Source organism: Linepithema humile, chromosome 1 (assembly GCF_040581485.1).
Source record: "Linepithema humile isolate Giens D197 chromosome 1, Lhum_UNIL_v1.0, whole genome shotgun sequence".
NCBI lineage: Eukaryota > Metazoa > Arthropoda > Insecta > Hymenoptera > Formicidae > Linepithema > Linepithema humile.
In genome coordinates, this window is record NC_090128.1 from 6907489 (window position 1) to 6918746 (window position 11258).

At 37.7% G+C, this 11258-nt stretch overlaps 1 protein-coding gene and 1 long non-coding RNA gene across 7 annotated transcripts in view; one reads left to right on the forward strand and one right to left on the reverse strand.

Moving 5' to 3' along the window:
• The window catches only part of LOC105679730 (uncharacterized), an 84077-nt gene extending 77542 nt beyond the window's left edge, over nt 1-6535 (forward strand). Inside the window, exon 3 of the long non-coding RNA XR_001101888.2 lies at nt 6406-6535. This is a non-coding gene — a long non-coding RNA (uncharacterized lncRNA). The remainder of the gene's footprint in view (nt 1-6405) is intronic.
• Nucleotides 1-8414, reverse strand: part of wge (winged eye) — a 52933-nt gene extending 44519 nt beyond the window's left edge. For 2 of the 6 annotated variants that reach the window (XM_067361109.1, XM_012379935.2), the window contains exon 1: nt 7490-8409. The gene's annotated coding sequence lies outside the window, so the exon portion shown is untranslated. Of the gene's footprint in view, nt 1-7489 lie in introns of all 6 variants that reach the window. The other 4 variants (XM_067361111.1, XM_067361110.1, XM_067361108.1 and 1 more) reach the window with 3 other exon arrangements.
• Nucleotides 8415-11258: the final 2844 nt, after the last annotated feature.

Genomic DNA, 11258 nt, shown 5'->3' on the forward strand with positions numbered 1-11258 from the left:
CATACGCTTCCCGCGGCGAGATCGTCGTTCAACGTTAAAATGCCGAACAGCGAAGACACCGGTGGTTGAACGATGGTTGATACATAAAAAGTCGATAGATTAACATGAAAATTGAAAAGAATTAATTTTTGCAGAATGAAATGCTCGATTTCTCATATCAAGGATTGGTCTGAAATGTCTGACTTATTGCTCTTTTTAATTCTTTTTCATCTCAATAGGATTTTAATTTAGCAAAAGCGAAAAATCACGTTCCAAACTGAATATCGTCTCGAACACTAAAATCTAATATAAAATAACACGGTTTATGTATTTAAAAAAAAATCGGATTATTGTACTTTGAAATGCATCGTATCTCTGAAGTATTAGTACTTTAATATCTTTAAAGAAGAACCTTAGAAACAAGATTTATGTACGAGATGTCTATCTAGATGGCAAGTGTTTCCTATTTTGAAGAATTATAATTCTTATATATCCTCCACACACATCGAATCCCGCGTCATAAACTTATTATTTTTTCTAAAATATTGTTTAAGATGAATATTTGAGCACATAATCGTTATATCATATCATTATATTTGCATATTTGCTTATTATATTACAAAATTAAAAAAATATGTACGTATAATGTTACACTCAAAATTATTTTTATTTAAAATCGGCAAGTACAAATAGTGCGCGCGATAATCCGTGAATCACTGTGGTAAATAAATTTAATTTTTCACACATTTAATTGGTTACACTTGAAATTGACGAGAATATATAATTAATATATAGGATACGTAGAATTCCGTTACGACAGCAGCAAAAAATCTATCTGCCATCTACAAATCGCGGAGAGGCGAGGATTTCGCGAACCTGCTCCGCGAGACTGATAGGACAAAATTTCGCAATACGGCGCTAAGACGGCGAGGCGACCGGTTTAAGGCACAAAGAAGAAGAGGCCTTGCTCCATGTTTCTCTCTCTCTCTCTCTCTCTCTCTCTCGCTCTCTCTCTCTCTCCCCCTCCCTTACCCTCCTCTCTCTCTCTCTCTCTCTCTCTCTCTCTCTTTCATATACAGCACTCTCCAGCGGTCACGTCATTCAACAGGGACGAGAGGAGTACATGAAATGCACTCGCGACGCGCTGGTCCTACACGCGACGTGATGCGCGTAGGTAAGAACGTAGTGGTCTCGCTTTTTCTCCGTCTTCTTCTTCCTTACTTCTTCGCCTCTGCCTCGCGTGTGAGTTTAAACACGTGCGCGCCCGCCCGCTCGCCCGCCCGTTCACTCGTTCGAAGTAGGCGTTCACTCGCGCGTGAGTCTTCTTACAACTCCGTAATTCGGATCGTTTCAAATACGCACTATTGTTCTGCGAAGACAAAACGCTGTAGAATCAACATTCACGCTTTGGGCATTTTGTTTCAACAAGCAGCCTTTTTACGGGGTATCGAGGAAGTCCATAAAATCGTCTATTTTTAAAGAATTTGAAATAAGATGGCTTGTAAGAGTGTGTCAATCGTGAAACAGAGTTTGGTTCTCTAATCAATGGTCTATTTCGTCTTCGATCTGCGTGAAAAATGTATCGTATTTCAATTATTTCAAATTAAATTCTATCGATCTATTCGCGTTGAATGTCGTTAGGTGAATGAAAGAGTTGCGTTGTTATAGAATGGCGCGCGGAAAAAGTGATTAAAAAAATTGAAAAAAAAGAAACACTCGTTATTTTTGTTATTATCAATATTATTAACATCGGTGCTACAGATTTTAATTATTCTTTCCCGTAGTTTGCGCAGGAGAGATCGTTCACCGTAATCCTTTTCTGACGTTCCTCGCGCTCCGCGGCTCGTTAGGCATTCGTCATTAATCGACGACGAAGCGGTCGTGGACGACTTCTGTTCTCGTATTCCGCGAAAGTGCACTTCCCGACTGCGGCGCGCATTAAGGAGTGGAGCCGGGCAAATGTACGTGATTCGCGAAGGGACTACGCGAACTCCACTCACTCCGTGCCGTACGAAACTTCCGAACGTTCTTCTCCGGCAAAGTAGGCGGAACATCGTTCGCACGCACCTCGACAGCGAGTCCTGCGCGGCCGGCGTACGTAACCAACATTCGAAATGATAGTCGTCAAAGTCAAATAAACGCCACTTTGCCCGACAGGCAGCGAACGATTGATACAGTTCAGGCGAAATCTTCGACTTTGAGTGAGTCTTTTCAGGAAATTGAATTACGAGCAACAGTAATGTATATCTACGTAGCGGAAATATTAAAGGGCTTGTCAATGTATTTTTGATAAGTCGAATTGAATTCTCAGCAAATATAATGAGATCTTTTAATTCTTGTTGAGGTTCTTCAATCAGCAGTGAGATATAAGACAATAAAGATTTACACGTAAAGTGGTGCAATTAAAATCATTTGTACATATTTAAATTTGAATGATTTTGAGTGGCATCACACGATTCTATAATTTTATAGTAGCAAAACTTAAGAAAATTTATGGCAAGTTTCAAGCCGAAGATTAAATTGCAAATAAACTAATCCTGCTTTCTCGAGTATTATACGAAACCATAAAAATGAGGTATGAAATTAATTTCGGTGGAGCTATTTATCTTATGCATTTTTTTAATTTGTAACGCACAACGTAAGAAATTTTCGATTTTTTAAAAACAGATTTTTTTTGTGTAAAAATCTGCTTTAATGCGTATTCTCAAGTTTTTTGAAAAATTTGTTACGCAGCACTGCGGTTTGGGAAACCTTGAAGCAACGAAGAGACAATTTCCCATGCAGTTATTTCGCTAAAAAGTACCCCCGTTGAGAAGTTTGTTAAATCCTCCATCGTAATGCTGCCTCAAAGCAACAAAACCGGTTTCCTATGGACCACATTTTTCCCATTTTTCATGGCCTTCGTATCTATGTGTTGTAGAAAAAAAAATCACGAAGCCGCGTAGAGCAAGTAAACACACGCTTTACATTATTAATAAACATATATAAATAAGTGATTAATTAGAACTCGTAAAAATGTAAATATATACTTCATCATATTTTCAGTATAAACAATCGATATAGCTATAAATATCAATATAGCTGTATTAATAATCAACTATAAATAATCAATAAATAAAATAATATTCCTCATTCATGAAGAATTCATTGAGCAGCGTGTGTTCGTATCCGTGAAATATCTAGAATTTCGTTTTTCTGAAGCGCGCCCAATAAGTAAAACTCATATACGCAGTGTCCATACATTGACTATCTATCAGTTATACACGAAACGTAATCCAAACACACTTGGGATAGATAATGCAACCATCTAATCACAGCTGTGCTTATCGATAACGTTTATACGATAAATGCATAACAATATCCTGAGAGATCTTTTTATGTAAAAAAACGATACTTCAATTACGTTTGATTTTTTACCGTGGTTACTACAAAGCTTGTCCTGGATTCGCTTTTTGTTTTTTTTTTTTCTTTATTTTTATCATTTTTGTTATGTGGCCTAGTAGTATTTTTATGCAAATTGCAATACAGATGCATCTCCAATAAAAATACTAATAATAGTGAAATATTAATGATGGTAAAAAGAGTCAATCATTTCTGACACTATCACTCAGAAGTGCGATGACGAATGATAATTTATCCGACTAACAAATTGTTTCGACTGTAATTAAATTAAAATCATGAAGAATGACTGACTGAATTTCAATCCGCATACATAATTCACGTTGGCCGAAGATATATTTGTTGACGTATCTGTTTCCGTAATTTTTACTCGGCTTCTTGCTACTTTCCTTCATGTAATCTTCTGTGTTGTAACTATTATCGCAACTGGCAATGTAATCACTTATTACCGAGGCGTAAAAACATTGAGATGTATTTACGCCCTGGCATGTTATTAATATTTATTTACGACATATCTATTCCGAGGTCTATGCGACAAACTTGATGCGCTAATGTCGCCGTTTAGTATCGAAGCTAATACTAAATGCAACCGTCCAGTTTTGAGATTTATCGAACTAACATTAAAACCACATTAAGTATAATCATGCAAATACGAAGGCTAATACAGATCCAGTTGAGTAAAAATTTCGTTTATAACGACGCTAACCGTGATTAATAAATTGTACATACTACGCAAATCAATCTTGTTTAAATAGGAAATAATTGAGCAATTTGTACGCCGATGGTTTTAAAATGGAATGTGATTTTATTTAAATTTGTTAAAACTATTAATAGATTTTTATTTAATTTAAAAAAATCACATTATTATTCGAAGTTTCTTTAACATCGTAAAAAAAAACAAAGCAGCTCATCTATTGTAGCTGGCATAAATAATAATTCTATAGCAATAATCCTATTGAAGGTATATTCAGTGGATATCCAATTTTTCCGGAAAAATTACTTAAATTAATAATAAGAATTACTTATTCTGTATTTTACACCAACAAAATATTTTATAGTTATCATGAAAATTATGTAACGTTTACATAATGCTATCGTTTATTTCTAAGCGAAAAATCATTACAATACAAAAGAAAAATATATTAAACGGCCTTTTTATAACTTATATTGATAAAGAATACAAAAACCGTGCTATTTCAGTACTGCATTATTTATATCTCAATGGAGAATATAATAATATAATATTATGCATTACGCGAAACACGCCGCGCACTATTATTCCCTGGTTAAACAAAAGATTCACGCTTCCATCGGAACAATTGTGTAAGCCAGGTAAACCCTTTTAAAGAGAGTTTTCCGCCTCCGGAGTCGCAGTCTGCGGAAGTTCGCCGCGCGGTTTGCCGACGGTAAACGCGCGCGTTTTTGTGAAACGCGATATATCGCGGTAAACTATCGTCGATCGTTGTGGTAAAAAAAAAGCCGAGTTATTTTATTGATTGACAGTTGGTTCTCACTTTGTCTCATAGATAAGATAGAAAGTTGTTCTTCTAAACAATGCATTAAAAATAACTCGGCGCTGACTTTATCAAATTTTTTTCCGAACCGGAAAATCGAGTCAGAAAATAAAAAAAAAAAAAAAAAACATATAAGACCGGAATTATGTTCCGGCCAAAGTGTAATCTACTACTGCCGGACTACTGAAGCGCAATTCTTTAGACATAGATGATCCTCCAGTATCCCGCGAAATTGCAGCACCAGATGGACGAAAATGACGGTGTCCCACATTACTAGCTCTTTATTTAACGCGCTCTTCGTTCTCTCCTGTTCTATATTACTTTGGAGGGGGGGGGGGACAATCCGCATCTATCAAATCTGATAAGAAAAAATGTAAATCTTTGGGTTTCAGAAACGTAAAAACGTATTCCTGAAACAAAGGAGACATTTGTTTGGCTGCGAATGTCCTCTCTATTGATACCGTCATCACTTCACTCACACAGTCTCACGCGTGCTGGCTGTTTTTCGCTTACCCCGCTTGAACTTTTACCGCTTCCTTCTCGTGCTGCAAAATTTTTCACGATGCATGGCATTTTTGCCTCCGACCGGGCAACGTCACCACGGAATCATGGCTGCCTCTCTGCCTTCTATCTCACTCCGTCCTTCCTATTTTCCTATGCAACATGTAAACATCTCGCAACGTTTCTCATTTCGCTTATCTTTGATTGTTGTTGCTGTCGACGGTCTGTGAGAATTCTTGCAGGAATTTGCTGTGCCGGAGAAGGTTTACAAGGAGGTTTTATTACAACGACGTTACAACTTTACAGCATGTTTGTTTTTTTTATCTCACTATCGTCTTTCACTATTGACAAACCAGCTTGAACTAATCGAATGTCTTATTCGATTTGAAAAAAATATCAGAAGTTTAAATAACATAAATATCTATTCACTTCAGATCTCAATTTTTTTTATATATCCAACAATAAAAATGGATGATACAACACAATTATAAAATTAATATTTAATTATTAATTGTCGGCAAGCGGCTGCATTGTTTACAATTATCTCACGACGTGCAACAGCGCAAATTCTCTCGTGGTTGTACGATCGGCCGCACGTGATATTATCAATAGCACATCGTCGTTCTTATTCAAATATCGACTTGTCTCCTACTTATATAATCCATCCTTGAACCTACGTAATAGCTCGGATTGTTATAAAGTTATTTCGATAACTTGTACGGTGTCCCGCATCGAATTTCACAACTTTTAACTTTCCTCGAAAAATCTCTTCGCTTTTGTAGTCGCGCTAACTCTGGCAAGTTGCATTACTGCGTATACTCTCACTGACCGTCCTCAGGGGAATTCCGCCCAGGGCAAAGAGATAAATCTATTTTATCTACTTATCTCTCTTTCTCTCTAGCCCTTGTCTAACTATTCTTTCGCGCCTCGCGTTCATTGTTCCATGTCCCTTAAAACCTCCCGTGAAACTCTCTCCGACGACCTTCAACGACCGTCTTTTCCATTTTCACAGACATTTCGCACAAGTTCGAGACGTCAAAGAATACACGTGTTTTCAAGTCCGAAAGAAACTAAAAGTATCGTAAGAAAGTGGAGCTATTGCAAAATTTGAACGACTCGGATTAGCCTAACATTCATTTACAACAATGTATTTACTTAGGACAGGTTTAAATAAACTGTTTTAATAAATTATTGGTTGTTGGTCGGCTCGTTTTATTGACGCTTGCATGCAAGCGGGTCTTCAACAGGCCTCGAGTTGACATCTCACACGGTAAAATGTAAAAGTATTATATATTATGCGTAACTTGAAGGTCGCGTTCAGCGTCGATTATGTATCAATCGCCAGGAGCTTATTTTCAGAATAGCGTGTGACATCATTTTAAAAATATTGCAAGACTAGTAAATAAACTCGGAATGTTTTGACAACAATAGAATTTGCAAAACTGTTACTAAATAACATTATCTCGAAAATAATTTCAAGATAAGGAAGCTAATGGACGAAACAATATTTGCTAATTGCTATCGATCGCTGTTAATGATGGAAAAGGTACATTTATAAATATCTTCATGCATTAAGAGATGCATAATCTTTTTATGACATTCCCAGCTGTGCGAGAAAACTGCAAATGGGGATAATCGCGGCGAAACGCGTAATTATGCGTATCAGATCCAGTGAAACGATACCAACTGCATATTTTCCCTTGCAACGCAACAGCCTGCCCGTATCCTAAGTCGTTTCACCTTGAAAATATTAATAACTCCCGCAAAACTGGGGACTATCATTTCGAGGCATTGGCTATCGGTTACACCCCTCTGCACTAAGTTTTTAAAGCATCATCGATAATCACAGAGTGTACGCATTTAAAAAAAATCCAAAGACGGAGTCTGAAAACCACGCGGTATGATTATCGTGTGCGCGGTATCTGGTTCAAAGATAATTTGAATCAACCGTATCAGCCTACAGTTCATAATTTATGTACACATTACTTGGAGAAATCTTAATAAAATGGAGACTGATTTCAATCTGAGATTCGAATTCAAATCCAGAGAGTGGGACACTCGGGCGAAGCCCAACATGCGTTCCGTCGGAAAATTACCTGCGATTAAGCAGAACGCGTCCACTGTGATGACTAGTCGAGCGCGTCCGACAGACAGCGTTTCGTCATCCTGGTGCGATGAGAAGAGAGGAAGTCCTTCCTAACCGAATCGCAGACACATCGCGGAAGTAACACGGACGTTTCTCGATGTTCCTGTCCTCGCACCGACAGCACCACTTCACAAAGTATCACTCCAGGATTTATCACCACCACCTTGTCACCAGATAAACACCAGACGGGTACAAAATACAATTCTGTGAGTCAACGAACCGAGATAGCCGCCTTCCTTTCGTGGAAGCACGGAAGACTTCGGTAAGCTACATCTCGCACCAGCCACGCTTCAGGAGATCCGCTCCTCGCGTGACGATTTATGTCAATTTGTCCTGAAGATGTTGCATCTCGTCACCCGAAAATCATACTGTGATCGCACCGGCACGTTTCGCTGCAAGCAAGCAGCTTCGATTCCGCCGCTGTCAGTCGATCGCCGTCGCCGCTTCGGACATATCCCTCTTTAATACAGACGCCGCGCCGGCCGGGCGTAGCTTAAAGCGTAGCGTTCCGACGGACGGAGCTTTCTTGAAAAAAAAACCACTTCGAAACAGCAACACCGCGAGTAGCGAAATCGCGATGTGACGACGGTTTCACCCCGCTTCGGAAACACCAGTCTAATCAAACAATAGCTTCCCGAACAGCGCGATCCGATTGCCGAGATTCATGCAAGGTAGATTTCAGACGATCATCGATATCACGACCGGCGTATCCGATGGATATTCGCGAAAACCGGAGTGAAACAAACTCGAATGCACAGCCGGAGACGCGGAATTGCACTTCCGGTAGTCAAGATTGTAAACGCGACACAAAGCGGCTGTACATCTACACCGCTGAACGTCCAAATTGTGACTGCGGACTTGGGGTTTGAACGACCGTAGGCTCCGCCGCGACGCCAAAGAGGGGCGACGGTGCGCCTCCTCGTACCCGAAGACACGCCCATCTGCAGCGAGCACACCTCCGCGAATGCATCGCCGCCTTTTTCCACTCGCCGCTTTTGATTGCAACATATGGCAAAGTCTGATTGAAATTTCATCGGTTTAATTAATTGTACAAAAATTTCTTGCCGAACAATATCAGCAGGATCCGCTGATAACTAGCGATATTTTTATAAGAATTTTAATTTCCGCGATTGATTTGTACGCACTTTTCTCGGACATATTACTTCAATCGATAGATAATTGATTTCTACGAAAACATTAAGAATTCTTAGCGATATAGTAATTGACACTTTGCCGACGGAACGCGTAAAATTAAAATATCGGTGTTTATTAAATTCGGTGTAAATTAGATGATCCAACTCGATCACCTCTAATAATCTACATTTAAAAAAAAATGTTCTTATCTTCCAATGTTTAATGAAAGCAGCCCGTGTCCAATCTTATCAACGTATGTGACGCACATACAAAATCATTAATATTATCATTAATGTTTCACGACATTCCATTTGATCTCCAACTGCTATTTATCTATCAAATATTATACATATTTACAGACGCATTTACAAAATAGGCAATAGAAACATATTTTGTTAAGCATCAATATTGATAAATGCCTGATCAATTTTATATCCCGTTCTTAGTTAACATTGCGTCATCAACGCTAACGATGTTTTCTTTTTCCTTTAATTACTATGTTATAAGGATAGAGAATGATGAATGACTACTAGTTTTTCTTACATCTAAAACAGAGTGTTTACTCTGTCAGAAATTCGAATATAAATATTCCTGTGTTTTATAATAAATATTTTTCATGCTCTTATAATAAATATTTTTCATGCTCTTAAGAGCGTATGCACATATTCTGCTTTTCAATCGCTCGATACAAACTTATTCAAATTCTATGAATTATCTCGCAGTCATTTATATTCATATATTTTGTATGTGCAAAATTGATATTTTATTGATCAGTACAGATGTAAGACGTATTTACATAGATATCTTTACCACCAGACTAACTCATCACAATAGATGCAACGATCCTGTAAAAACATGATAGATCGAGTTTGTATTTATCATTATTATTCCAAGACAGTGTCGCAACGAAGAATAATGAATGCATCTAAATCGTGATATTGTTATATTCTCTCTCTATCAGAATAAATATAAAAATAGATAAAATACTTAATGAAAATTCTCAATCTCATACATATCTCTGATGCGTTATATTTTCTATGAATTGCGGAGAATGGCATTATCAAAACTGATTACATTCTCGTATTACAAATTTCTACGTATTGCAAATTTCTACGTATTGCGTCATTATACAATCTTTTTGAATAATAAAGTAAAAGAAAGTACCAAGTAAAGAATCATTTTTTTCAAGTGCATTATTAACAAAAAAAATAACAGTTGAAATAATTAGAAGCTTGTATTAGAGGCGAGAATACGCGGTCTAATCTAATCTAATCTTGAACTAATTCGACGCAAACCTGATCCTTCGATCTCTTTATCGATTCTCGTTCCCAGCAGGACAGCATTTCTGGCAATTGCCTATACCGAATTGCAAGGGGGCCTGATGACTCTCGGGGTTTATGCGCGTAAAGAACGATGCGGAGAAACGATCATCCGATTACGCGAATGTCGCGTGTGCGTCAGCATGGCGCCTTCTCGTCAGCGAGGCGGTCTCGCAGGTCGAGCAGCAAGAGTCCACCCGTCGGCGAGCTCCCTCCATCCGTGCGCCACGCCTCAGGAACGACGGCATCCTTGCGCTTTTTGCGTGCACGTGCATACACACACACACGTTTACGTCCTTGCTCCGCCCCGCGAGAGCGCGATTAAATGCCATGACGCGTGCGCTGCTACCCGCAGGATTCTATGACGTGCGTTCGAGTTACTGCCGCCATACTTTCAACGATAGAAAGCACGCTCGAGACGTGGCCACAGCGGTTTGATCGCGCCACGACAACGGGCTCTTCTCTTATTCTGCTCCATGCTGTTTTGATCGCCGGTAGAATGCCAGTACCGCGCCAATCATGGTATCGACATTGATAAGAATTCGTCGCTAACGTTCGTTTTATTGCTATCTGCGCGAATACTCTTGAGTATCCTTTTAAAACGTCCTGACGCCAACTTTTCGGTAATATCTGTGAGATAATGTATCCAATGGCAATCCGAGAAAATCAAGGTATCAAGATGTTGAAACCTTACAATTTGCCATAAATTGTTGAATTTTTGCATTTATAAGCAGCAGATTCCTCAAACATTTTATCTTCGATATTTTAATATTTCTCTCATTATATAATTCGATCATTGTTAATTAAAATGTTCTAGTACATCAATACAATCAATCAGCAATATTAATATCTTAATAATATTTTGCTGTAATAGAATCGCAATTGTGTGTTGCAATTAAAGAGAAATAGGCTTTCATTCCCAGTCGAAGGATCTCTGACAGAATTCTTTATTCAATATCTAATCAAATAAATTATTGACATAAAAATACACAAGTTTCAAAAATTATTAAACTTTATTCTAAAAACAATATATTAAAGAGTTAAAATACAATATTGAAATTATAGCAAATAATTGTAACAGAGAACACATGATTTCTAGATATGGAAATGTCATAGATATGAAATGATTTTCATATTTGTACATAATAATAGAAATATGACAATACGGTATATTGTAATTTTTAATAATAAAAATTTAATTATATTAATTTTATTTTATAATTTATTGTATTTTATCACAAATATTACGAATAAAAAAAACAACTT